This window comes from Sapajus apella, unplaced genomic scaffold (genome assembly GCF_009761245.1).
Source record: "Sapajus apella isolate SASKATOON/1434 unplaced genomic scaffold, GSC_monkey_1.0 scaffold42, whole genome shotgun sequence".
Lineage (NCBI taxonomy): Eukaryota > Metazoa > Chordata > Mammalia > Primates > Cebidae > Sapajus > Sapajus apella.
The window spans coordinates 14501240-14528553 of NW_022436982.1; the positions used below are offsets into that span (position 1 = coordinate 14501240).

A 27314-nucleotide genomic window follows, 5' to 3' on the forward strand; every position below is an offset into this window, starting at 1 on the left:
TCCATATGTCACAAACGACAGGACTTCCTTCTTTTCATGGCTGAATAGTCTTCAGCTGTGTGTCTGTATGCCACAATTTCTTTTTAATTTTGGGGGGACAAAGTCTCACTCTGTCGCCCAGGATGGAGCGCAGTGGCATTCATCTTGGCCCACTGCAACCTTCGCCTGCCAGGTTCAGGTAATTCTCCTGCTTCAGCCTCATGAGTAGGTGGGACTATAGGTGCGCACCACCAGACCCAGCTATTTTTTTGTATTTTTAGTAGAGACGTGGTTTCACCATGCCTAGCTAGGCTGGTCTCCAACTCCTGACCTCGCGATCCGCCCACCTCAGCCTCCTAAAGTGATAAGATTACAGATGTGAACCGCCATGCCTGGCCAATTTCATTATACATTCATCTGTCGATGGACACCAAGGCTACTTCCGTATCTTGGCTATTGTGAATCATGCTGCAATGAACATGGGGGTACAAATATTTCTTCAATCTACTGATTTCACTTCCTTTGGATATACACCTAGAAGCAGGATTGCTGAATTGTACAGTAGTTCTGTTTTTAATTTTGAGAAGAACCCCCATATTGTGTTCCACAATGGCTTTTCCAATTTACATTCGCACCAGTAGGGTACAAGAGTTCTCTTTTACCGCACCCATATTGATACTTAGTATTAACAAAAACTTTTGGGTCGGGTGTGGTGGCTCACGCCTGTAATCCAAGCACTTTGGAGGCCAAGGTGGGTGGATCACCTGAGGTTGGGAGTTCAAGACCAGCCTGACCAACATGGTGAAACCCTGTCTTAAAAAAAAAAAAAAAAAAAAAAAAAACCTTTTGAAGAAATGAAACTACTTGTAAAATTCAATTTATATATATAGTTTAACAATTAAAATTCATTTCCTAAAGCCGGGTATGGTGGCTCACACCTATAATCTCAGCAGTTTGGGAGGCCAAGGCAGGTGGATCATGAGGGCAAGAGTTGGAGACCAGCCTAGCTAGGCATGGTGAAACTCCGTCTCTACTAAAAATATAAAAAATTAGCCCAACATTGTGGCACGTGACCATCCTGGTCAATATGGTGACACCCCATCTCTACCAAAAATACAAAGATTAGCCAAGCGTGGTGGTGTGTGCCTGTATTCCCAGCCACTCGAGAGGCTGAGGCAGGTGAATCGCTTGAACCCGGGAGGCAGAGGTTGCAGTAAGGCGAGATCACACCACAGCACTCCAGCCTGGGAGACAGAGCAAGACTCCATCTCAGAAAACAAAAACAAAAACAATTCATTTTCCAACTATAATTTTTCTATTTTTTATAGAGACAGGATCTCACTATGTTGCCTAAGCTGGTTCTGAACTTCTGGGCTCAAGCAATATCCACCTGCCTATGCCACCCTAAGCACTGGGATTATAGGCATGAGCCACCTTGCTCGGCCACCTTACTGTTCAGAATAGCACACATTCTAATAAATATCATTCATATCAACAAAACACTATTAACTTCAATTACAAGACTAAATGCACTAGGTTAGGTTGCTCAGAGCGACACCCTGTATCAAAATAAATAAATAAAACTAGGCCGGGCACAGTAGCTCATGCCTAGTACACTTAGTACTTTGATAAAAGTACACTTTTATCAAAGCTATTTGCTACATTTAAGCAGTATAAAATAGGAGTTTGGCAACTTCCATTAGAAAGCATTATCAGGCTGGGCTCTGTGGCTCATGCCTGCAATCCCAGCACTTTGAGAGGCCAAGGCGGGTGGATCACCTGAGATCAGGAGTTCAAGACCAGCCTGACCAACATGGAGAAACCCCGTCTCTACCAAAAATACAAAATTAGCCAGGTGTAGTGGCGCATGCCTGTAATCTCAGCTACACAGGAGGCTGAGGCAAGAGGATTGTTTGAGCCATAAGTGTCACTGCACTATAACCTGTGAAACAGCAAGACCCCATCTCAAAAAAATAAATAAAAACAAAAATTAGCTGGGCATGGTGGCGCGTGCCTGTAATCCCAGCCACTAGGGAGGCTGAGGCAGGACAATCGCTTAAACCCAGGAGGCAGAGGTTGCGGTGAGCCGAGATCACACCACTGCACTCCAGCCTGGGCAACAAGAGCGAAACTCTGACTCAAAAAAAAAGGCATTATCATAGTCAGGTTGACTGTCTGCGGAACTACAAAATTGAAGTCATTTCAGATAAAATCAGTTCCTCTTCAGAACACAAAGCAGTCTAATTCTCTACCATTGTATCTGCCACTGAAAGTTTTATAAAGAAGAGGGTTATAAAGAAGGGATGCAAACACAAATGCCTAAAAGGCCCTGGGCATGATATGAAGAGTCATGGAAACTAAAGAGAATGCAGGCTGCCACTACTACTAGGATCCATCCAATAGTTGCCAAATTAACTTGGAAAAATCAGAACTTCCTTTTTACCTTTTTAAAGAAATCAGGATTTTTATATAAATATCCAAGTTTTGAAATATTGGCAACTAATTAAAAATTCCTAAACATTAAGTCCAAACAAAACTACATAAGAAGGGTATATGCATCTAAAGGTTAAAAATCTAGAGAAGAATCACTTTTAATTTCCATTACAAAATATACTGACTGGCTGGCTGTGACGGCTCAAGCCTATAATCCCAGCACTCTGGGAGGTTGTGGGTGGGGGTGGGGCAGCAGATAATTTGAGGTCAGGAGTTTGAGATCAGCCTCGCTAACACAGCAAAACCCCAGCACTACTTAAAATACAAAAAAATTATCTAAGCCCACAAATAATAATAATAATAATAATAATAATAAAATTAGCCAGATGTGGTGGTGCACACCTGTGGTCCCAGCTACTCAGGAGGCTGAGCATGAGAATTATTTGGACCCTGGAGGCGGAGGTTGCAGTGAGCTGAGATAGTGCCACTGGCAATGAGTGTCTGCAGCTTTTCCAGGAGCATGGTGCAAGCTGTGGGAGAATCTACTATTCTAGAGGAGAATGCACTCCAGCCTGCGTGACAGAGGGAGACTCTGCTTTAAAATATATATATATATAAGTACACACACACACACACACACACAGAGAGAGAGAGAGAGAAAGAGACAGAGAGAGAGAGAGAGAGAGAGAGATTTGCTTAAAAGGTTAAATGGCTAGCTTTACCAATAAAGACATGTGAGCCAACGAAGCTATCAAACTGATAATATAACCACACTGAAGGAACTGAAAAAATAATCCAAATAACTATTTTCTCTTAAGAGACAGGATCTCACTCTGTCACTCAAGCAACCATACAGTGGTACCATTATAACTCACCACAGCCCTGGACTCCTTGGGCTCAAACAATCCTCCCATTTCAGCCTCCTGATGAGTAGTTATGACTATAAATGTGCAACACCAGGCCCAGCTAATTTTTTTTTTTAATGTACATGATATGGTTTGGCTGTGTCCCTACCCAAATCTTATCTTGAATTTTAACTCCCACAATTCCCACATGTCATGGGAGGAACCCAGTGAGAGGTAACTGAATCATAGGGGCAGGTCTTTCCCATGATGTTCTCATGGTAGTGAATAAGTCTCACAAGACCTGATGGTTTTAAAAGAAAAATGTTTCCCTGCACAAGCTCTCTCTTTGCCTGCTACCATTCATGTAAGATGTGACTTGCTCCTCCTTGCCTTCTGCCATGATTGTGAGGCCTCCCCAGTCACATGGAACTGTAAGTCCAATAAACCTCTTTCCTTTATAAATTGCCCAGTCTCAGTTATGTCTTTATTAGCAGCATGAGAACAGACTAATACAGTAAATTGGTACCAGTAGAGTGGGGTGCTACTGAAAAGATACCCAAAAATGTGGAAGCAACTTTGGAACTAGGTAACAGGCAAAGGCTAGAACAGTTTGGAGGGCTCAGAAGAAAACAGGAAAATGTGGGAAAGTTTAGAACTCCCTAGACACTTGTTGAATGGCTTTGACCAAAATGCTGATAGTGATATGAAGTCCAGGCTGAGGTGATCTCAGATGAGATGAGGAACTTGTTGGAAACTAGAAAAGAAAAGTGACTCTCGTTATGTTTTAGCAAAGAGACTAGTGGTATTTTGCTCCTCCCCTAGAGACTTCTGGAACTCTGAACTTGAGAGAGATGATTTAGGGTATCTGGCTGAAGGAAACTTCTAAGCAGCAAAGCATTCAAGAGGTGACCTGGGTGCTGTTAAAAGCATTCACTCTTATAAGGGAAGCAGAGCTTAAAAGTTCAGAGAATTTGCAACCTGACAATGTAGTAGAAAAGAAAATCCCATATTCTGAGGAGAAATTCAAGCCAGCTACAGAAATTTGCATAACTATCCAGAAGTGGAATGCTAATCCCCAAGACAATGGAAAAAATGTCTCCAGGATGTCAGAGGTTCTTCATGGCAGCCCCTCCCATCACAGGCCCAGAAGCCTAGGGAAAAAAAGTGGTTTCCTGGGCTGGGCCCAGGGTCCAGTGCCGTGTGCAGGCTAGGGACTTGGTGCACTGCATCCCAGCTGCTCCAGCTGTGATTAAAATAAGCCAAGGTACAGCTCAAGCCACGGCTTCAGAGGGTGCAATCCCCAAGCCTTGGTAGTTTCCATGTGATGCTGAGCTGGCAAGTGCGCAGAAGTCAAGAACTGGGGTTTGGGAACGTCTGCCTAGATTTCAGAGAATGTATGGAAATGCCCAGATGGGCAGGAGGAAGTCTGCTGCAGGGACAGGGCTCTCATGGAGAACATCTGCTAGGACATTGCAGAAAGGAAATGTGGGGTGGGAACACCAACAAAGATTCTCCCTCCGCTGGGGTGCTGGCTAGTGAAGCAGTGAGAAGGTGGTCACCATCCTCCAGACCCCAGAATAGATGATCCTCCCACAGCTTGCACTGTGCTCCTAGAAAAGCTGCAGACACTCATTGCCAGCCCATGAAAGTAGCCTTCTAGAAGGGAGGCTGTACCCTGCAAAGCCACAGGGGAGGAGCTGCCCAAGACCCATGGGAACCTACCTCTTGCATCAGTGTGACCTGGATATGGGACATAAAGTCAAAGGAGATCATTCTGGAGCTTTAAGATTTGACTGCTCCGCTGGATTTCAGACTTGCATGGAGCCTGTAGCCCCTTCGCTTTGGCCAATTTCTCCCATTTGGAATGGCTGTGTTTACCCAATGCCTGTACCTTTCCCCTCCCCCTCATTGTATCAAGAATGCAACTAACTTACTTTTGACTTTACAAGCTTATAGGTGGAAGAAACTTGCCTTGTTTCAGATGAAACTTTGGACTGTTGACTTTTAAGTCAATGCTTAAAATTAGTTAAGACTTTGGGGCCGGGCGCAGTGGCTCACACCTGTAATCTCAGCACTTTGGGAGGCTGAGGCGGGAGGATCACTTGATGTCAGGAGTTCAAGATCAGCCTGGCCAACATGGAGACACCCAGTCCCTACTAAAAATACAAAAATTACTCACTGCAACCTCCACCTCCCAGGTTCAAGTAATTCTCCTGCCTCAGCCTCCAGAGTAACTGGGATTACAGGTGCATGACACCACACCCAGCTAATTTTTATATTTTTAGTAGAGATGCGGTTTCACTACATTGGTCAGGCTGGTCTCAAACTCCTGACCTCAGGTGATCCACCTGCCTCGGCCTCCCAAAGTGCTGGGATTACAGGCATGAGCCATTTGGGTATGTCTTCATCAGCAGTGTGAGAACAGACTAATACAGTAGAGATGGGGGTCCTGCTACATTTCCCAGGGATTTCAAACTCCTGGCCTCATGCAATTGTGCCACCTTGACATCCCAAAGCACTGGATTATAGATATTAGCCACAGTGGCCAGTCACATATAACTTGTAAACACAGTACTTTGACATAAAGAACCAAAAAAAAAAAAAATCTTGACCTGGCCAGGCACAGTGCCTCATGCCTGTAATCACAGTACTTTGGGAGGCTGAAGTGGGAGGATCACTTGACTCCAGGAGTTTGAGATCAGCCTGGGCAACAAAGTGAGACCTAGCATATACAAAAAAATTTAAAATAAGCTGGGTATGGTGGCACACACCTGTGATCCCAGCTACACAGGAGGCTGAGGCAAGAGGACTGTTTGAGCCAAAAGTGCCACTGCAATATAACCTGTGAAACAGCAAGGGCCCAACTCAAAAAAATAAATAAAATAAGAGAAATTTGCTGATTTTCTTCACCCAGGTCTTGCATATTTTTTTGCTTGGATTATTCAGAACTATTTTACAGTTTTGTGGCTAAAGGGAAGGGAATTCTGTTTGTTAAAAATATACTGCTGGTATATTAATAACTTACGACAGGGTCTCAAACATCGTTTTAAATGCTGGGAATTAAAGCAATGAAAATACCAAATGCTTGTCTTTACAGAGCTTAGATTATGGTTGGAAAATAATTCGTAAACTTGTATTTTCAAAAACAAAGGCACTGTGAAGAAAACTAAATCAAGACAGAGAGAAAGTGGACGTGGAAGAGCCTATTTTTATGAAGAAGTAAAAAAGTAAGATCTAAGCAGGGGCTAAGTGGCATGAAAGAGCAAATCATATGATAATAAAGGAAGAACATTCCAGGCAAGAAGAAAATTAAAAATAAAAGTCTTAAAGCAGTAAGTAACTTGGCCTCTGAGGAAAAGCAACACCAGTGGCTCTGGAGCGTAAAGGAGTAGTAGTAGATGAAGTCAGTAAAGGAGAAATCAAATAAGGCCTTTAAGGCTAAGATTAAATCTTTAGATTTTTTTCTAAATATAATGAAAAAGTACAACGGGCCTTTAAATGAGAGTGATAGGTTACTATTTATGTCTTTTATTTCAGCTGCTGAGTTGACTAGAAGGAAAAAAGAACAGAAGCAGGAAGAGCAGATGGAAGGCAATTAACAATAGCCCAGAAGAGAGATGGTAACAATGGATGATATTAGGGCAAAGGAGTGGGAGCAGCAAGAAATGATAATATTGGGGATACAGTTTGAAGGTAAAGCTGCTGGTGGACTGGAAGTACAAGAGTAAAAAAGAGAAAGCAAGTATCATTTCCAGTTTGTGTCTTGATTAAGTGGGTAAATGATAGTACCATTTACTGAGAGAGTAAAGTCTGAGAAAAGGGTAGGTTTGAGGAAATAAACCAAAAATTCTGTTTCAGACAAGTTAAAACTGACACGCCTACTAAAATATTCAAGAGATGTAGAAAAGGCAGTCCTGGCCAGCACAGTGGCTCACATCTATAAACCCAGCCCTTTGGGAGGCCAAGGTGGGAGGATGCTTGAGGCCAGGTGTTGGAGACCAGCCTGGACAACACAGCAAGACCGAGTCTCAACAACAACAACAAAATTAGCCAGGTATGGTAGTATGCACCTATAGTCCTGGTTATAGGTGCACATATATAGCCTCAGGAGGCTGAGGCAGGAGGATTACTTGGGACCAAGAGTTCAAGGTTACAGTGAGCTATAATTGCATCACTGTATTCCAGCCTGGGTAACAGAATGAGATCCTATCTCGAAACAAAGAAAAACAACTCCATCATAGTGTAGGGTTCAATGAAGATGTCAAGGCCGGAGTCAAGAGCAAATTAATAATGCTTACAACCATGGTATTAGATAAGATACCCAAAGAATTGTCAAATACTAACTGACGAATACTGATAAAGAAAAGTCACAAAGCCTAACTCTAGATAGGACACAACAACCTTCAGAGGTGAGGACAGAGAAGCTAGAAAATAAAAGCGAGAAGGGGCTGCCATAAATCAGGAAAGAACTGGGATGATATGGCATCCAGAAAACCAAGTAAAGTTTTTTCCAAAAAGAGGAACTGATCAATCACCTGTGTCAAATGCTGATGAAAGGTAGAATAATTTAAGGGTTGAGAACACTGACAAGAGTGATTTTAGTTGGTGGGAATGGAAAAGAGCCAACCTGGAAAAGAGTTGGGGGGAAAAAATGGAATCTTAGAGGGTAGAAATACTCAATATGAGCAATTCTTTCTGACAAATTTTTTTATAAACGAAAAGGAAAGATGTGTGTGAGAATTGAGATGTTTTTGGTTTTTTCCTTTTGCCATCCCTACTGAAGTCAGAGAATTAAGAGTTACAGCATGTTCGTATGCTTAGAAAAATGATTCAGCAGGAAAAACAGATTAATATAGGGGATGTGCAGGTCTAAATCAAATAAAAATAAAACAAACAAAGAAAACCAATACTATAGAAGATAACCCAGAAGCAAAATCCTTAAATAGACAAGAAGCCATAACATAGATGAAACAGTTGGCTTAAAAAAAAAAAAAAAGAAGTGGGTCTGCAAGTAGGAATCATTTTCGCTGCAGAGAATAAAAGGACTATGTGCAATACTTAAATCAATATATAAACAAACAAACATGCCTGGCACAGTGGCTCACGCCTGCAATCCCAACACTTGGGAAGCCAAGGTGGGAAGACTGCCTGACACAGCAAGATCCCATCTCTAAAACAAAAATTAACTAATTTTTTTTTAAAAAATAGTTAAGAGTCTAGAAGGAAAAGGGATTAGTCTTCTTTCTTTTTTTCTCTCTTTTTTCCTCAACAAATCTCATGTCGAAAGGAGATTATACAGTCTTCTTAGCAAAGAAAGCAGGACAGGCAGACACAGCAATGCTGTAGGCACAATAGATACGTGTGGCCATAAATTTAAAGTGAGATGAGCTAGCATATTTGTTTTCTCCAGCCACACTTTGCTACTCAGGTTCAAGGAACTACAGAGTTGACAAAGAACTGAGTGTCATTGGGGTTGAAGTTTCGCCTTGATTACAATGAGGGAAGAGAAAAACAAGAGTTTATTACATAACACCACAGCACAGTACATACAGAATACTAAGAGTTACTACAATTTTTATTAAATGAATCAATATAATTGGGTAAGTTAAGAAGATAACATATGAGGGGAATGAGGTACAGTGAAAAACTGGTGTAGCTACTGGCCTGGAGGTCTTGATGCAATCCAAGAAATGTACAGTGAGAAAAATGAAAAAAAAATTTTTTTAAATGCCAGGCACAGTGGCCCACGGCTGTAATCCCAGCACTTTGGGAGGCCAAGGTAAATGGATCACAAAGTCAGGAGTTCTTGATAGCAGCCTGGCCAACGTGGTGAAACCCCATCTCAACTAAAAATAAGAAAATTAGCTAGCTGGGCATGGTGGTGCACACCTATAATCCCAGCTACTTGGGAGGCTGAGGCAGGAGAATCACTGCAACCCAGGAGGCAGAAGTTGCAGTGAGCCCAGATTGCGCCACTGCACTCCAGCCTGGGTGACAGAACAAGACTCTGCCTCAAAAAAATAAAAAAAAAATAGGAATCCAAGAAATGTCAAAATAGGGTATTAGAGTATGTGAGTTAGTAAAAGAGGAAGTGGAGATCAGAGTTGTATGCTTATAATTTTTTAAGTTACGATATGGTGATAAAGTCTAAGGTAATGGTTCTCCATCCTGACTATACACTGGAGCCATCTGGAACACTTTTTTAAAAAATATCGGACCGGGCCGGGCGCGGTGGCTCAAGCCTGTAATCCCAGCACTTTGGGAGGCCGAGGCGGGAGGATCACGAGGTCAAGAGATCGAGACCATCCTGGTCAACATGGTGAAACCCCGTCTCTACTAAAACTACAAAAAATTAGCTGGGCATGGTGGCACATGCCTGTAATCCCAGCTACTCAGGAGGCTGAGGCAGGAGAATTGCCTGAACCCAGGAGGCGGAGGTTGCGGTGAGCCGAGATCGCGCCATTGCACTCCAGCCTGGGTAACAAGAGCGAAACTCCGTCTCAAAAAAAAAAAGAAAAATACCGGACCAAGGCCGGGTGCAGTGGCTCACGCCTATAATCCCAGCACTTTGGGAGGCCGAGACGGGTGGATCACGAGGTCAACAGATCGAGACCATCCTGGTCAACATGGTGAAACCCCGTCTCTACTAAAAATACAAAAATTAGCTGGGCATGGTGGCGCACGCCTGTAGTCCCAGCTACTCAGGAGACTGAGGCAGGAGAATTGCTGGAACCCAGGAGACGGGGGTTGCAGTGTGCCAAGATTGCGCCATTGCACTGCAGCCTGGGTAACAAGAGCGAAACTCCGTCCAAAAAAAAAAAAAATCAGACCAATAAAATATGAATTTCTGAAGGTGGCCCACTACTATCAATATTTTTTAAGCTGTCCATTTATAATACACAGCCAGAATTGACAACTACTAGTCTAGGGTGTGATCATGCATGTAGACAGCCAAGGTAGGTTGGAAAAGAAACCTGCAATCTGCAAACTGAAGAACTTCTAATAAAGTTTTCTTCTATTATTCCTGATATGAATAAAAACATGAGCTATGCTCAAAGTATTTCACATGCAGTAATATATTTCATATTCATAACAACTCAATAAGGGAGGTCTAGCATTATCCCTTTGTGAGGAAAATTAGACACAGCTGGGAAGAACAAAACTGTACTGAAATAAGAGTCCTAGGTTATCCATGAAGTTTAAGAAGTATATTATAAACACTAAGGCAACTACCCTTAAAACTCAAGACATATAGCTAATCAGCCAATGTGAAGATAAAATGGAATACTAAAATATACTCCAGTAATCCAAAAAGGAAGAAAGAAGAGACAGGACAAATTAAAAACAAACAGGCCGGGCATGGAGGCTCACACCTGTAAACCCAGCACTCTGGGAGGCTGAGGAGGGTGGATTACCTGAGGTCAGGAGTTCAAGACCAGCCTGGCTAACATTGCAAAACCCCATCTCTAATCAAAAAATACAAAAATTATCTGCGTGTGATGGCGCACACCTGTAATCCCAGCTACTCGGAAGGCTGAGACAGGAGAATCACTTGAACCCAGGAGGTGGCGGTTGCAGTAAGCCAAGATCGTGCCACTGCGTTCCAGCCTGGGTGACAGAGTGAGACTCCATCTCAAAAAAAAAAAAAAAAAAAAAAAAAAGACCAGCCCAGAGAACATAGTAAGACCCTGACTACACAAAAAAAAATTTTTTAATTACCTGCATGTGGTGGTGCACACCCACAGTCCCAGCTACTCAGGAGGCTAAGGCAGGAAGATCATTCAGCCTGGAACATTAAGGCTGCATACAGCGAGCCATGATTGTGCCACTGTACTCCAATCTGCATGACAGAGCTAGACCTCATCTCAAAAACAAACAAAAAAATCTGTATGCAAATGTTCATAGCAGCACTACTCAGAATAGCCAAAAGGTAGAAACAATGTAAATGTTCATCAAGTCATGATAAACAAAATGTGGTATTTCTATAGAACAGAATATTATTCAGCCATAAAAAGGAATGAAGTACTACTGTACCTACAAAACATTATGCTAAATGAAAGAAGCTGGACACAAAAGGTCACACATTGCATAAGTCCATTTATAGGAATATCCAGAACAGGCAAATCCACAGAGAGAGAAAACAGATTAGCGGGTGGCAGGGGCCAGGAGATTGGGAATGGGGAGCAACTGCTTAAAGGGTACATACAGAGTTTCCTTTTGGGATGATGAAAACGTTTGGGAACATTTAGTTCATGGTAATGCTTGCAAGACATTGTGAATGTACTGAACACCATTGAATTACGCATTTTAAGTGGTCGAAATGGCAAATTTCATGTTATATGAATTTTGTCTGAATTTTTTAAAAAAGGAATGAAGGAGTGATACATACTACAACATGGGTGAACCTTAAAAACACTATCCTAAATGAAAGAAGCCAGTTACAAAAGATCACATATTGTATGACTTCATTTCTATGAACTGTCCAAAACAGGCAAATCTATACAGATAAAAAATAAATCAGTGGTTTTCTAGGGCTAGGGGTCCAGGAGAGAGGGATTGGAGAGTAACTGCTAATGTATACAAGCATTCTTTCTGGATCGATGAAAATGCTTTAAAATTAGATTATACTAATGATTGCAAAACTGTAAATACACTAGAAATCATCGAAGTACCCCCTTTAAATGGGTGAATTTTATGGTGTGTAAATTATATCCCAACAAAGCTAATTTTAAAAAGGAAAAATTTAAATGGTCTAAATACTCCTATTAAAGGAATTAGACCAGATTTTAAAAAAAAAAAAAAACCCTAAGCTATTTATAGGATACACATTTTAAATATAAAGATACAGATGTGTTAAAAGTAAAAGGATGACTGATATTCCCGCCCCACAAGAGAGGGGATTATTCTCTATTATTCTCTACTAAAAATACAAAAATGAGCTGGGCATGATGGCAGGTGCCTATAGTCCTAGGTATTTGGGAGACTGAGGCAGGAGAATCACTTGAACCTGGGAGGCAGAGGTTGCAGTAAGCCGAGACCACACCACTGCACTTCATTCTGGGTGACAAATCTAGACTTCGTCTCAAAAAATGAATAAATATGCAGATGTAGTTACTGATCTTAAAAAATGAATAAATAAATAACAATGAGATACCAATACACACCTATTAGAATAGCCACAATCCAAAAGACTGATAATACCAAATAGGAATGAGAATGCAAACCACAGGAACTCTAACATTCACTGCTGATGGAAATGCAAAATAGACCAGCCCTTTTGGAAGGCAGTTTGGCAGTTTCTTACGAAGCTAAATACAGGCCTACTATATGATCCAGCAATCACATTCCTGAGGTATTTGATTATCCAAATTGATTTAAAAACTTAATAGTCACAAAAAACCTATACACAATGTTTATAAGCAGCTTTATTAGCAATCACCAAGACCTGGAACCAAGGATCTCCTTTGATAGGTGAATGGATAAACAAACTGTAGAACATCCATACAATGGATTATTTATCAATAAAAAGAAATGAGTTAGCAAACCACAAAATGATGTGAAGGACCATTAAATGTATACTGCTAAGTGAAAGAAAAGAAGCTAGTCTGGAAAGGCTACATACTATATGATTTCAATTATAAGACATTCCAGAAAAGGCAAACTATAGAAATAGTAAAAAACAGTGGTTGCCAAGGGCTTGGGCAGAGGCAAAGGTTGAAGAGTTGAATTGGAATAATTAGATGGTGGTGAAACTATTTGGTACAATGCTTTAATGGTGAATACATGTTGCCCAGGCTGGTCTCAAACTCCAGGGCTCAAGTGATCTGCCCATCTCAGATTCCCAAAGTGGTGGGATTACAAGTGTGAGCCACTGCACCTAACCTATGTCATACTTTTAAACATCATTTTAAACACAATTTTAGAGTGTACTCCTTCTACTTATGTTCTTTTTTTAATTTTTTTTTAGAGATGGGGTTTCACTGTGTTTCCCAGGCTGGTCCCAATCTCCTGAGCGCAAGCGATCTTCCCACCTCGGCCTCCCAATGTGCTGGGATTACAGCATGAGTCATCGTTCTACTTATTTTTTAAAGCTACTTATAAAACAGCCTCAGGCAGGTTCCTAAGGGAGGTAGTCCAGATAGATCCATGTGAGTATTGCCCCTGAATATCTTCCAGTAGGACACGATGTGAAGGTGGAAGACAGTGATATTGATAATTCTGACCTTGTGTAGGCCCTAGGCTAATGTGTATGTTTAAAAAGTGAAAAAAAAAAAAAAAAAAAAAGGCCAGACGCAGTGGCACGCACCTCAGGAGGCTGAGGCAAGAGAATCACTTGAGCCCAGGAATTGGAGCCCAGCCTAAGCAACATAGCAAGACTCCATCTTCAAAAAAAAATTTCATTTTAAAAAAAAAAAGGTTAAAAAAATTAAATTTTTTTATGGCCGGGCGCGGTGGCTCAAGCCTGTAATCCCAGCACTTTGGGAGGCCGAGGCGGGTGGATCACGAGGTCAAGGGATCGAGACCATCCTGGTCAACATGGTGAAACCCCGTCTCTACCAAAAATACAAAAAATTAGCTGGGCATGGTGGTGCGTGCCTGTAATCCCAGCTACTCAGGAGGCTGAGGCAGGAGAATTGCCTGAACCCAGGAGGCGGAGGCTGTGGTAAGCCAAGATCGCGCCATTGCACTCCAGCCTGGGTAACATGAGTGAAACTCCGTCTCAAAAAAAAAAAAAAAAAATTTTTTTTTTTAAATGGAAAAAAGCTTATACAATCAGGATTTAAAGAAAATATTCTTGTACAGCTGTATAATGTGTTTGCATTTAAGTGTAGTTATGAGAGTCAAAAATCAACAAACATTGGCTGGGCACAGTGGTTCAAGCCTGTAATCCCAGCACTTTGGGAGGCCAAGGCGGGCAGATCATGAGGTCAAGAGAAATCGAGACCATCCTGGTCAACATGGTGAAACCACATCTCTACTAAATATATAAAAATTAGCTGGGCGTGGTGGCGTGCGCCTGTAGTCCCAGCTACTCAGGAGGCTGAGGCAGGAGAATTGCTTGAACCTGGGAGGCGGAGGTTGCAATGAGCATTGTGCCACTGCACTCCAGCCTAGCACCCGGCGACAGAGCGAGACTCTGTCTCAAAAAAAAAAAAAAGAAAAATCAACAAACATTTTAAAGTTGATAAAAGTCAAAAGGTTACAATAAGCTAAAGTCAATTTATTATTGATCACAGAAAAAAATCTGATGAATTAAGTAAACCCTAATTGTACAGTGTTCATAAAGTGTACAGTAGGATACAGTAATGTCCTAGGCCTTCACGTTTATTCACCACCACTCATTCACTGACTTGCCTAGAGTAACTTTTACTCCTGCAAGGTCCTCTTATGACAAGTGCCCTAATATAGGTGTATCATGTTTATCTTTTATATTTGTTCTGTTCTGTGTTCTGTTCTGTGTTCCGTTCTGTTGTGTTCTGTTCTGTTCTGTTTTTAGACAGAGTCTCACTCTGTCACCTAGGCTGGAGTGCAGTGGTGTGATCTCGGCTCACTGCAACCTCCGCCTCCTGGTTTCAATTATCATGCTTCAGCCTCTCAATTAGCTAGGATTACAGGCGCCCACCACCATACCAGGCTAATCCTTTTATTTTTACTACAGACACAGCTTCACCATGTTGGCCAGGCTGGTCTCAAACTCCTGACATCAAGTGATCTGCCTGCATTTGCCTCCCAAAGTGCTGGGATTACAGGTGGGAGCAATCATGCCCGGTCCTTTTTTTTTTTTAAGACAGAGTCTTGCTCTTGTCGCCTAGCCTATATAGTACAATGGTGCCATTTCGGCTCACTGCAACCTCCACCTCCTAGGTTCAAGGAATTCTGCATCAGCCTCCCGAGTAGCTGGGATTACAGGCATATGCCACCACACCCAGCTAATTTTTGTATTTTTAGTAAAGACGGGTTTCACCATATTGTCCAGGCTAGTCTTGAACTCCTGACCTCACGTGATCCACCTGCCTCAGTCTCCCAAAGTGCTGAGATTACAGGCGTGAACCACCACCGCACCTGGCCTTTTTTTGTTTTTCTGAGATGAAGTCTCACTCTCTTGACCATTGCCCAAGCTGCAGTGTAATGACACGATCTCAGTTCACTGCAACCGCTGCCTCCAGGATTCAAGCAATTCTCCTGCCTCAGCCTCCCAGGTAGCTGGGACTACAGGCACAGGCCACCATGCCAGGCTAATTTTTGAATTTTTAGTAGAGATGGGGTTTCACTATGTTGGCCAGGCTGGTCTCAAACTCCTGACCTCGTGATCTGCCCATCTCAGCCTCCCAAAGTGCTGGGATTACAGGCATGAGCTACTGCACTCGGCGCCCAGCCCTTTTATACTGCATTTCTATTGCACCTTTTCTATGTTTAGATACACAAATATTCACCATTATGTTATAACTGCCTAGAGTATTCAGTACAGTAATATCCTGTACAGGTTTGTAGCCTAGGAGCAACAGACTATAAAATATAGCCTACATGTGTAGCAGGCTACACCATACGATCATGTAAGTATGCTCTATGATGTTCACACAATAACGGAATTGCCCAATGATGCATTCCTCAGAATGTAGCACCCTAGTTAAATGACTTACGATTATGTATATCTAATAAGAGAGTATCAAAATGCATGCAGCAAAACTTGACATACCTGAAAGGAGAAATAAATGAATTCACCACCACAGGGAATTCAACTCTCCTCATAGATGCAGTAATTCACAGAACAAGTGAACAGAAAATCAATAAGAATACATAAGATTTGAAGAACATTATCAACCAACTTGACATAATTGTTATTTATAGAACCCTGCACCCAACAACAGCAAGATAATCTTTTTAAGCACACAAAGAATATTCACCAGGATAAACCATATGCTGGACCATAAAACAAGCCTGGAAATATTTTAAAGAATGTAAATTGGCCAGGTGCGGTGGCTCACGCCTATAATCCCAGCACTCTGGGAGGCCAAGGCAGGCATATCACCTAAGGTCAAGAGTTCGAGACCAGGCCGGGCACGGTGGCTCACGCCTGTAATCCCACCACTTTGGGAGGCCGAGGCGGGTGGATCACGAGGTCAAGAGATCGAGACCATCCTGGTCAACATAGTGAAACCCTGTCTCTACTAAAACTACAAAAAATTAGCTGGGCATGGTGGCGCGTGCCTGTAATCCCAGCTACTCAGGAGGCTGAGGCAGGAGAATTGCCTGAACCCAGGAGGCAGAGGTTGCGGTGAGCCAAGATCGCGCCATTGCACTCCAGCCTGGGTAACAAGAGCGAAACTCCGTCTCAAAAAAAAAAAAAAAGAGTTCGAGACCAGCCTGGCCAACATGGTGAAACCCCAACTCTACTAAAAATACAAAAATTAGCCGGGCATAGTGGCATGCACCTATAATCCCAGCTACTCAGGAGGCTGAGACAGGAGAATTACTTGAACCGGGAGGTGGAGTTTGCAGTGAGTAATTTTTTTTTTTTGAGATGGAGTTTCTCTGTCACCCAGGCTGGAGTGCAGGGGCATGATCTCAGCTCACTGCAACCTCCGCCTCCCAAGTTCAAGCAATTCTCATGCCCCAGCCTCTGGAGGAGCTGGGACTACAGGTGCACATCGCCACTCCTGGCTAATTTTTTGTGTTTTAGTAGAGCTGATGTTTCACCATGTTGCCCAGGCTGGTTGCAAACTCCTGAGCTCAGGCAATCCGCCTGCCTTGGTCTCCCAAAGTGCTGGAATTACAGGCATGAGCCACCAGGTCCAGCCTGCAGTGAGTAATTTTTGTATTTTTAGTAGAGATGGGGAGTGCCACTGCACTCCAGCCTGAGCAACAGAGTCAGACTCCATCTCACACACACAAAAAAAAGAATATAAATTTTGCAGCATGTTCTCTGACTACAATGGAATTAAAGTTGAAATTATTAATATAAAGATACTATATAATATTGTCCAATATTTAGAAAGTAAATATCTCCTAAATAACCCCTAATCACAAAATAAACTGAAAAAGAAATTAGAAAATATTTTGAACCGAATGAAAATAACAAATCAATTTATTAGATGTGGCTAAAACAGTATACAGAGGGAAATTCATAGCTTTAAGCACTTGTATTAGAAAAGAAGAAAGTTCTGTGCTTGCTTCGGCAGCACATATACTAAAATTGGAACGATACAGAGAAGACTAGCATGGCCCCTTCACAAGGATGACATGCAAATTCGTGAAGCGTTCCAAGTAAAAAAAAAAAGAAAGAAAAGAAGAAAGTTCTAAAATCAATGACATAGATGTCCACCTCAAGATGCTATGGAAAAAAAGGAGATTAATCCAAGAAGTAGAGGAAAGAATAATAAAATGCAGAAATCAATAAAATTTAAAACGAGTAAGAAATAACACCCACCACCAGCACCACCCCCTAAAGAAAAAGAAAAAAAAAGAAATAACAAATAAAATATTGGTATCTCTGTATTAAGGAAAAAGCAAGAGTCTGGAATTACCAATATAAACAATGATAGAAGGCATATCACTACAGATCCTCTAGACATTAAAAAAAATAACAAAGGACTATCATAGGCTAGACAAGGTGGCTTATGTCTGCAATCCTAGCACTTTGGGAGGCCAAGGCGGGTGGATCACCTGAGGTTAAGAGTTCCAGATCAGCCTGACCAACATAGTGAAACCCCGTCTCTACTAAAAATACAAAATTAGATGGGTGCAGTGGCGCATGCCTGTAATCCCAGCTACTTAACAGGCTGAGGCAGGAAAATCACTTGAACCCCGGGTGAGGAGGTTGCAGTGAGCCAAGATCATGTCATTGTACTCCAGCCTGGGCAATGAGAACAAAATTCTGTCCCCCCCCCAAAAAAAAAAAAAAGAAAGAGAAAACCTAAATAGTTCCTATATCTCTAAGGATTGCTAGCAACCACTAGAAATAGGAAGAGGCCAGGCGCGATGGCTCGCACCTGTACTCCCAGCACTTTGGGAGGCAGAGGCAGGCAGATCACCTGAGGTCAGCAGTTTGAGACCAACCTGACCAAGATAGAGAAACCCCATCTGTACTAATACAAAATTAGATGGGTGTGGTGGTACATGCCTATAATCCCAGCTGAGGCAGGAGAACCACTTGAACCCATGAGGCAGAGGTTGCAGTGAGCTAAGATTGCACCATTGTACTACAGCCTGGGCAAGAAGAGTGAAACTCTGTCTCAAAAAAGAAAAAAAGGAAATAGGAAAAGGTAAGGAGGAGTCTTCCCTAGAGCCTACAGTGGGAGCACAGCTCTCCCAACACCCTGACCTCATATTTCCTACTTTTCAGAACTGTCAGAAAATAAATTCTTGCTGTTAGAAACCACCCTGTTTGCAGTAATGTATTATGGCAGCCCTAGGAAACTACTACACATATTAATATTTTGGATGTAGTGAAATCAAAAATACAGTAAATTTAATTTCACTTATTCCTACTTTTTTAGTGTGGGGGTACTAAAAAATTTAAATTACATACTTGATTTACATTGCATTTCTAGTGGACAGCATTAATCTAGCCAGTGACAATAAAGCAGGAAAAAAACGGCATGCATATGGATTGGAAAGAGTAAGTACAACTGGCTTTATCTGCAGACACGAATGTGTATAAAGAAAATCCTAGGAAATCTAAAAGGCATCACAACTAAAAAATGAATTTAATAATGTAACAATAAAAAGTAAATATACAAAAGATCCAGTTGTATTCCTCTACACTAAGAAATCTAAAAATACAGTATTACTGGCAATAAACAATAACAAAAATAATAATAAAGTGCTTAGGGATAAACTGAACAAAATACCTACAAGATTTATAAAATGGAAATTACAAAAACAGTCCCGGGGCCAGGTGCGTTAGTTCACACCTGTAATCCCAACATTTTGGGAGGCCAAGGCGGGTGGATCACCTAAGGTCAGGAGTTGCAGACCAGATTGGCCAACATGGTGAAACCCCATCTCTACTAAAAATACAAAAAATTAGCCATGCGTGGCAGCAGGCACCTGTAATCACAGCTACTTGCGAGGCTGAGGCAGGAGAATCACTTGAACCCAGGAGACAGAGATTATAGTGAGCCAAGATTGCGCCATTGCACTCCAGCCTGGGTGACAAGAGTGAAACTCCACCCAAAACACAAAAAGAAAAGCAGTACTGGGAAAATCAGAGTCCTAAATAAATGAAGAGATGTGCTATGTTAACGGATCAGAAGAGTCAGTATTATCAAGATGTCAATTTCACCATGAAGCTTTTTGTAGAAATTGACAAGATGATTCTATAATTTATATGAAAATGCAAATGTAAATTCATTTTCTATTTTCCACAAGTATATCTACATTCTGTATAAAAATGCAAAACAAGTTTGAAAAAAAGACAATGTTGGTGGACACACTATCTGACTGCAAGGCTTACTATAAAGAAATAGTAAAAAGCTGAGCACAGAGGTTGCACATCTGTAGTCCCAACTACTTGGGAAGCTGAGGAAAGAGGATCCCATAAGCCTAAGAGATGAAGGGCCTGGACAACATAGCAAGACCCCAACTCTTTAAAAAATTAAAAAGAGCCGGGCACAGTGGCTCACACCTATAATCTCAGCACATTAGGAGGCCAAGGCAGGTGGATCACCTGAGATCAGGAGTTCAAGACCAGCCTGGCCAACACGCTAAAATCCCATTTCTACTAAAAACACAAAAATTATCTGGGCATGGTAGCAGGTAATCCCAGCTACTTGGGAAGCTGAGGCAGGAGAATCGATTGAACCCCGGGGGTGGAGGTTGCAGTGAGTCAAGATAGCACCACCTGGGTGACAAAGGCAAAACTCCATCTCAAAGAAAAAAAATTAAAAAGAAAAAATGAAATAGTTAAAGTAATAAGTAGTATTGGTATAAGGATAGACATACAGACCAATGAGACAGAAGAAACCAGAAACAAACCCAAACTTAAACAAAAAATTAAAAAGTTGGAGGACAAGGTGAGTGGATTACCTGAGGTCAAGAGTTCAAGACCAAGAGCAGCCTGGCCAACACGGTGAAACCCCATCTCTACTAAAAACACAAAAATTAGCTGGGCATGGTGGTGGGCGCCTATAATCCCAGCTACCAAGGAGACTGAGGCAGGAGAATCACTTAAGCCTGGGAGATGGTGGTTGCAGTGAGCCGAGATCAGGCCACTGCATTCCAGCCTGGGCAACAAGAACAAAACTCCATCTCAAAAAAAAAAGTCAGGCCGGGCGCAGTGGCTCACGTCTGTAATCCCAGAACTTTGGGAGGCCAAGGCAGGTGGGTCACGAGGTCAGGAGTTCAAGGCCAGCCTGGCCAAGATGATGAAACCCAGTCTCTACTAAAAATACAAAAACTAGTCAGGCGTGGTGGCACGCACCTATAATCCCAGCTACTTGGGAGGCTGAGGCAGAGAACTGCTTGAACCTAGGAGGCAGAGGCTGCAGTGAGCTGAGATCACACCACTGCACTCCAGCGTGGGCAACAGAGCGAGCCTCCATCTCAAAAAAAAAGTCAAATCACCTATAACTGCCCAATTAATAAGAGGAACAAATGTGAAAAAAGAAGAAAAAGAAAGAAATTCTACAGACTAAAATGGCAAGATAATGGAATAGATAATAACTCATCTCCCTAACTAGATAGTGTGATTAGGAACCAGAAAAGATCTTTTAGAAAAAGTAGCACACAAATGGAACAGTATATATGCAAAGGCTCTGAGGGAAAGAATTTGAAAGTAGGCTGGTGTGACAGGTACACAGCGGGCAAGAAGATAAGGCTAAAGTGATATGGCTTGTGGACCACAGGAAATATCTGCATTATGTAACAGTTCTCAAGTCTATTTTTTTCTATCCCTACCACCGCTGTTCTCAATTCATGCCTAGGTGTCTTCAAGATTTTCTAGATGATGAACCTGCAGCCTCACTCAAACTGCTCTCTCAATTCCCTCCTTCATAATGGAGCCAAAGATATTTAACAGCTTAAAATCTGCCAGTGGCTCCTTACTTGACTGAAAGACCCTTCATGACATAACCTCTACTTACTCTCCAGCTTGGTACCCACTCCCTCTGAATTACTTGCATTTTAATAAGCTTCATCACATTTTTTCATTATTTCGTGCCTTCTTAGAGCAATGTGTAAGTTTTTAATCAGATGTCTTCTATGTAAACCTTCTCTAATCCACACCACACAGGTGTCTCCCTCTGTTCCTGCAGCATATTTTGCTCCATTCTATATTTGTTGTGTTGTAGTTATGGTGCTTATTTATAGGACTGTTTAACCTATTAGACCTTACTAGTCACCTTTTTATATCATTCTTTATTATTTATTATTCCTAGCAAATACAAAAGCACCTCTTTAACAGCTCCTCCTTTCCACAATTAAAAAACAGATTTATAACGTTTCTGCTTTTAGGATCTAAGAATCCTTAAATTAAGAGATAAATGAACTGTACATACAAAATAAAAAGCTAGATTCTCAGATGAGAATATCTCCCAGCTAATAAAATAAGAAAAGAAAAATATATCGAAGAAAAAACTCGATTCGAGGACAACCGTTAAATATTACAAAGACAAACTAAAACATTACCAAGATATATAAGATGACTCTTCTATAAGCCAACAGATAATAAATCTGGATTTGATTTGTAGACATTAGGTTTGCTTGATACGAAAAACACTTAGAAACATTTAAGCCCCACAAAATTACTGAAATATAAGAACTACATGACTTTTTATCTTATAAAAGTTAATGTACACAAATTTGGATCATGTCATTAACAGGAGAATTATGAATATATATTTTGATTCCTACTCAATGAATTTAAGTGATACATGCACATCTACAGTCTTTCACCTTGTTTCAATTCACTTCTCAATTGCAGCAGCCCTAATAATCTACTGCAAAGAAAATAATTCAAAGAAAGATGACTTTCCCAAAACTTCAAAAAGTAATTTGGCATAGACCCATGGACCATCACATTAGCAAAACAATTTTATCATAGCATTATTTTAAGGGTAAAAAAGTATGGGCCAGCATGGTGGCTCACGCCTGTAATCCTAGCATTTTGAGAGGCTGAGGTGGGTAGATCACTTGAGCTTAGGAGTCCAAGACCAGCGTGGGCAATATGGCGAAACCCCGTCTCCACAAAAAACACAAAAAGTTAGCCAGGTGTGGTGACACACACACACGCACACACACCTGTAGTCCCAGCTACTATAGGGCTAACGCAGGAGGATCACTTGAACCCGGGAGGTAGAGGCTGCAATAAGCTGAGATCGTGCCACTGCACCCTAGCCTGGGTGACAAAGTGAGACCCTGTCAAAAAAAAAAAAAATAGAGTAAAAAAGTGGAATTACTAAAATGTTAAGATATGGAAGTGGTTAAATAAACTGAGACAGTAAATAAAACTCTGGACTACTAGAAGCCATAAAATAACAGTTATGTGGCACCACAGAAAGCATGTTAAATCGAAAGACAATTATATCAACACTAATCATAGAATTATACACAAGCACAGATAGGATTAGAATATTATACTACTATATTATAGAAGTATAACAGGATTAAAGTACAGAAAATATAAGTGTTAGATCAGCAAGTGTAATTTAAAAGTTTTCTTTTAAATTTCTTTTAATTATGTTACATTTTTTTCAATTAAAAGTTTCAAAGGCTGGATATAGTAGCTCAAGCCTGAAACCCCAGCATTTTGGGAGGCCTAGGCAGGTGGATCACATCATCAGGAGTTCAAGGCCAGCCTGGCCAACATAAAGAAACCACTTCCCTACTAAAAATTTAAAATTTAGCCAGGTGTGGTGGTGGGCGCCTGCAATCCCAGCTACTCGGGAGGCTGAGGCAGAAGAATCGCCTGAATCTGGGAGGCAGAGGTTGCAGTGAGCCAAGATCACACCACGGCACTCCAGCTTGAGTGACAGAATGAGAATCTGTCTCAAAAAAAGAAGTTTTCAAATTCCATATTAAGCTCTATTACATTCACACACTTACACATGTAGAAAATGTTTTAAATCTTTTCTCTGGCCGGGTGCGGTGGCTCACGCCTGTAATCCCAGCACTTTGGGAGGCCGAGGCGGGTGGATCACGAGGTCAAGAGATCGAGACCATCCTGGTCAACACGGTGAAACCCCATCTCTACTAAAACTACAAAAAATCAGCTGGACATGGTGGCTCGTGCCTGTAATCCCAGCTACTCAGGAGGCTGAGGCAGGAGAATTGCCTGAACCCAGGAGGTGGAGGTTGCGGTGAGCCGAGATCGCGCCATTGCACTCCAGCCTGGTTAACAAGAGCGAAACTCCGTCTCCAAAAAAAAAAAAAAAAAAAAAATCTTTTCTCTGAAATTGTGCACAAAAGAAAGAGAAATTAAAAAAAAAATGTTTTAAAGCTTTAAACTAACTTTTTCCCACAAAATACTAAGTTTTAAATTTCAAATAATAAAACTACCTAATTTGGAATATCCTACAATCTGAGGCTAAAGAATTATTGTTTTACAATAGCTGTACTTACTATGTGAAATGCTTTCTCCAAATTTTAAATTTTAAAAAGGAATTTCCCAGCCAGATGCAAAGGCTTATGCCTGTGATCCCAGCACTTTGGGAGGCCAAGGCAGGCAGATTACGAGGTCAGGAGTTCAAGACCAGCATGGTCAACATGATGAAACCCCGTCTCTACCAAAAATACAAAAATTAGCTGGGCATGGTGGTGCATGCCTGTAATCCCAGATACTCAGGAGGCTGAGGCAGGAGAATTGCTTGAACTGGGACCTGGGAGGTGGAGGTTGCAGTGAGCTGAGATTGTGCCACTGCACTCCAGCCTGTGCTACAGAGTGAGACTCCATCTAAAAAAAAAAAAAAAGAATTTTCAATTCCAACAAGGCATCCCTTTACCAAAAGTCTATCGGTCAAACTGACAATCTGTGGCACCAGTATAAAGAAAATAAACATTTTAATTCGATTATAAAAGCTTATTTGCCCTTACTATTCAGCAACCACATTATATTGGAAATTCAAACTATGACAGAAATTCTGTTTTGCAAATCAAAAAGAACAAACGAAACAACCTGCCACTGACTCAGCAACTTTCTTTTTTATTTTACAACCTGTACTTAAGCTGCAAACTTATGACTAAAACCTAGCTTTCAATTTTTTTTTTTTAATCAGGTAGCCTCCAGAACCAGAATAGGCTCTGAAGGACTCCCCCAGCTTTCAAACTGAGCAGCAAAGCCAATGCAAAACCAATATTTGTTTTGGCAGGAAACTCCAATGAAAATATGAGATGTTTTGGTCTTAACTGGCAGATACACAAAGAGCAAAGAAAGGTGTCTTATTGAGTTATTATTTATAATGTAAAATCCCTTGTGTATAGCTACAAATTCGCTTTTATTGCAGAAACTTAATATGTTTCTTTAGAGAAAGCACCTCAACCAAATAATCTCCCAAATTTGGCACCAGGAATTGTTACAGCCTACACACCACTGCAGTTCCTTGTAATTTAAAACATTTGCGTTTTAAGAATAGTCTCCACATTCCAACCATGCTGCCAATTTCTTCAGCTAAAAGCTTAAGTTTATACTACAAAATACTGTATTTACTCTCGACAAAAGAATGCACTCATTTACAGAGTATACAGAACTAAATTACTACTCCAGTATACAACTTCAAAATTTCTCCAATATACAGCGTCAGCATTTCTAACATCATAGTTTTTCTATTATCCAAATCAGTAAGTCTAAATAGTAGTACTGTACACTGAACGAGGTACTACTGGCCAAAGTTAAGGCAATATGATCAGTTCACTAAAATAGGTTACACAAAAGATCAGACCCCTAAACTCAAAAAATTATTTTGCAAAATGGTCAACGGAGATACCAACGGGGAGGAAACTGTGGATTGAGTGGCAGAAAACCCTTTGCCATTACTGAAAATTTCAAGACAAGTCAAAGCACGCCTATATGAGAGGCAGATCATGTTCATGAAAACAAATCTAAGTTCACTGCTGAGTTCCCAATCTCACAGCAAGAAGGCAGTTTAGCAACTCTTTAACAGTAATACAAAGGACAGTACAGAAAATACAGAGGTTTCTGGTTTTTTTTCAAGGTTATGGTGATCAAGAATAGGTATCCTTTAATGTTCAGAGATAAAATTTTCCTTTTGCAAGTAATATTGCTCTTATCGCAGATACACAGAAAAATCATACAACGCTCTACATTTCTGATAGTGTAATACACACGACCACATCAAATCAAGTATTTATCCAGAATTCAGCGCCTTAGCACTAACGTTCTCCCCTCTCATTATACTCAGACAGGAAGGAAAAACCTATTCCTAAGTAAATTAGGGCCTGGGAAGAATGCCTCAACAACGGTTTGCACGCAATTAAGCAGGATCAGTGGGTCAATTTCTCAGGCTACAACGCTGGACGGTATCTCGGAGGCACAGGTAGAGACAGCTGAGGGTTCACTACTGGAAATGACACTTTCCTTCACATTTGCGCAAGTTACTGCAGTAACCACCCTAAATTTTCCCGTGTGACACACACATAGATAATGAGAGGAGGATGGGGTACTATTTAAAAACTGGGTCATTCCCTATTAGTGCAGATAAAAGATGGTCTTCGAGAGGAAAAAAGTCTATGAAGCAGAAAAAGAGAGGAAAAAAACGACATGACAGCATTCTTTAAAAAAAAAAGTCACAGCTCTTTACAGGACTCAGTACTAGGGGTTCATTCCTTGGTTTTATTTGTTTAGTTACTCCAGAGTTAAAAGGACCCTGCCTTCCGAAAAACCATCCCTCACAAAGAAGCCCTGAGGGTCAGGCACCGTAAAGCAGAGAAGAAAACGTCCTCAACTCACAGGCGACACCTGCCCAGGTCTCCCTCCTCCCAGTTGTCCCTGGCACTTCTCAGTCCCCCAATCCCTCTCAAGACAGCCCGCCACCCCTGGCTCTAGCTCTCCGCACTCTCGGCCTCAACCCCTCTGGGAAACCCCGATCCGGCTCCCTCCGCACCCCGGCCCCAACCCAGGCGGCGCCCGCGGTACCTGGGCCAAGACCTCTCGCTCTAGAACGCAAATGATTCTCAGGGGCCCGGGAGGCGGCGCGGGGAGGCTCTTCAGAAGCAGCCTTTCCCCGACCGCTTCCCGCAGGCTCCGGGGACTCCCCGCCCCCGGAAACCGCAGAGATTTAGACCGGGAACTCCAGCCGCGGCCACTCTCAGCCTCCTCGGCGACCCCCCCGTAGGCCGGCCACTCGGAACTCAGCGCTCCCGGCTCTACCTGCCCGGCGTCCTCCCAGCCTCCCAGCGCAGGCCCGCGAGGGCACCACGCAGGCTTCCTTCCCCAAAGGCCCCGCGCCGCAACCTCACCTGCCGCCCGCTCCTCAGTCAGCGCTACCGCGACACGGCTTCTTCCTGGAGCATGAAAGCGCCGGCTTCGCGGCCTGGGCGCGCTCTGCAGGGCAGGGCGGGAGACTGGCTCCAGCGGCCGCCGCCGCCTCGCCCCGGTCTGCGCCTGCGCCGCCTCGCGGGCTGGGTTTCGGAGGGGCGCCGCCTGCAGCCGGGGGTAACGGCCGGAGCGCTGGTCAGCACGGGCGCCTCGGCGCTCTGTGCCGTAGGGCAGTGCGGCCGGCGGGTTGCCTAGGAGCTGCCTGCGGCGCGGTCGTCCCAAGACCAGACCGCCATGTTTCCGTTCCCGTTTTCCTTTTCTTCCCCTCCTTCCGCCCCTTTCCAGAGAACACACTTTCCTTTCCCCCTCCCTCTCCCTTTCCTCCTGCGGGGGCGGGGGGAAAAGGGCGGGGTGGGGGCAGAAAAAGGGGGAAAGGGGCGGGGCGGCGCTCACGCCCCGCCCCAGGGGAGGGCCGAGGCCCCGCGGCCACCGCGCCTCTCTCCCCAACCCCTGCGCGACCCTACGGGGCGAGGGGTCTGAAACCTGCGGGCTTCCAAGCCCCTCCTCCGCGTTCTCGCGGCCGGGAGTGCAGAAACTGAGGTGGAGAGAAAGGGCTCAGGAGGCCG

At 42.5% G+C, this 27314-nt stretch overlaps 1 protein-coding gene and 1 non-coding gene across 3 annotated transcripts in view; one reads left to right on the plus strand and one right to left on the minus strand.

The window, feature by feature from the left end:
• DENND4C (DENN domain containing 4C) overlaps positions 1-27067 on the minus strand; it is a 132282-nt gene extending 105215 nt beyond the window's left edge. For both annotated transcript variants that reach the window (XM_032300104.1, XM_032300103.1), the window contains exon 1: positions 26670-27067. The gene's annotated coding sequence lies outside the window, so the exon portion shown is untranslated. The remainder of the gene's footprint in view (positions 1-26669) is intronic.
• LOC116566182 lies at positions 17422-17528 on the plus strand. The gene has a single exon (XR_004275781.1). It is a non-coding gene; the product is annotated as a U6 spliceosomal RNA (small nuclear RNA).
• Positions 27068-27314: the final 247 nt, after the last annotated feature.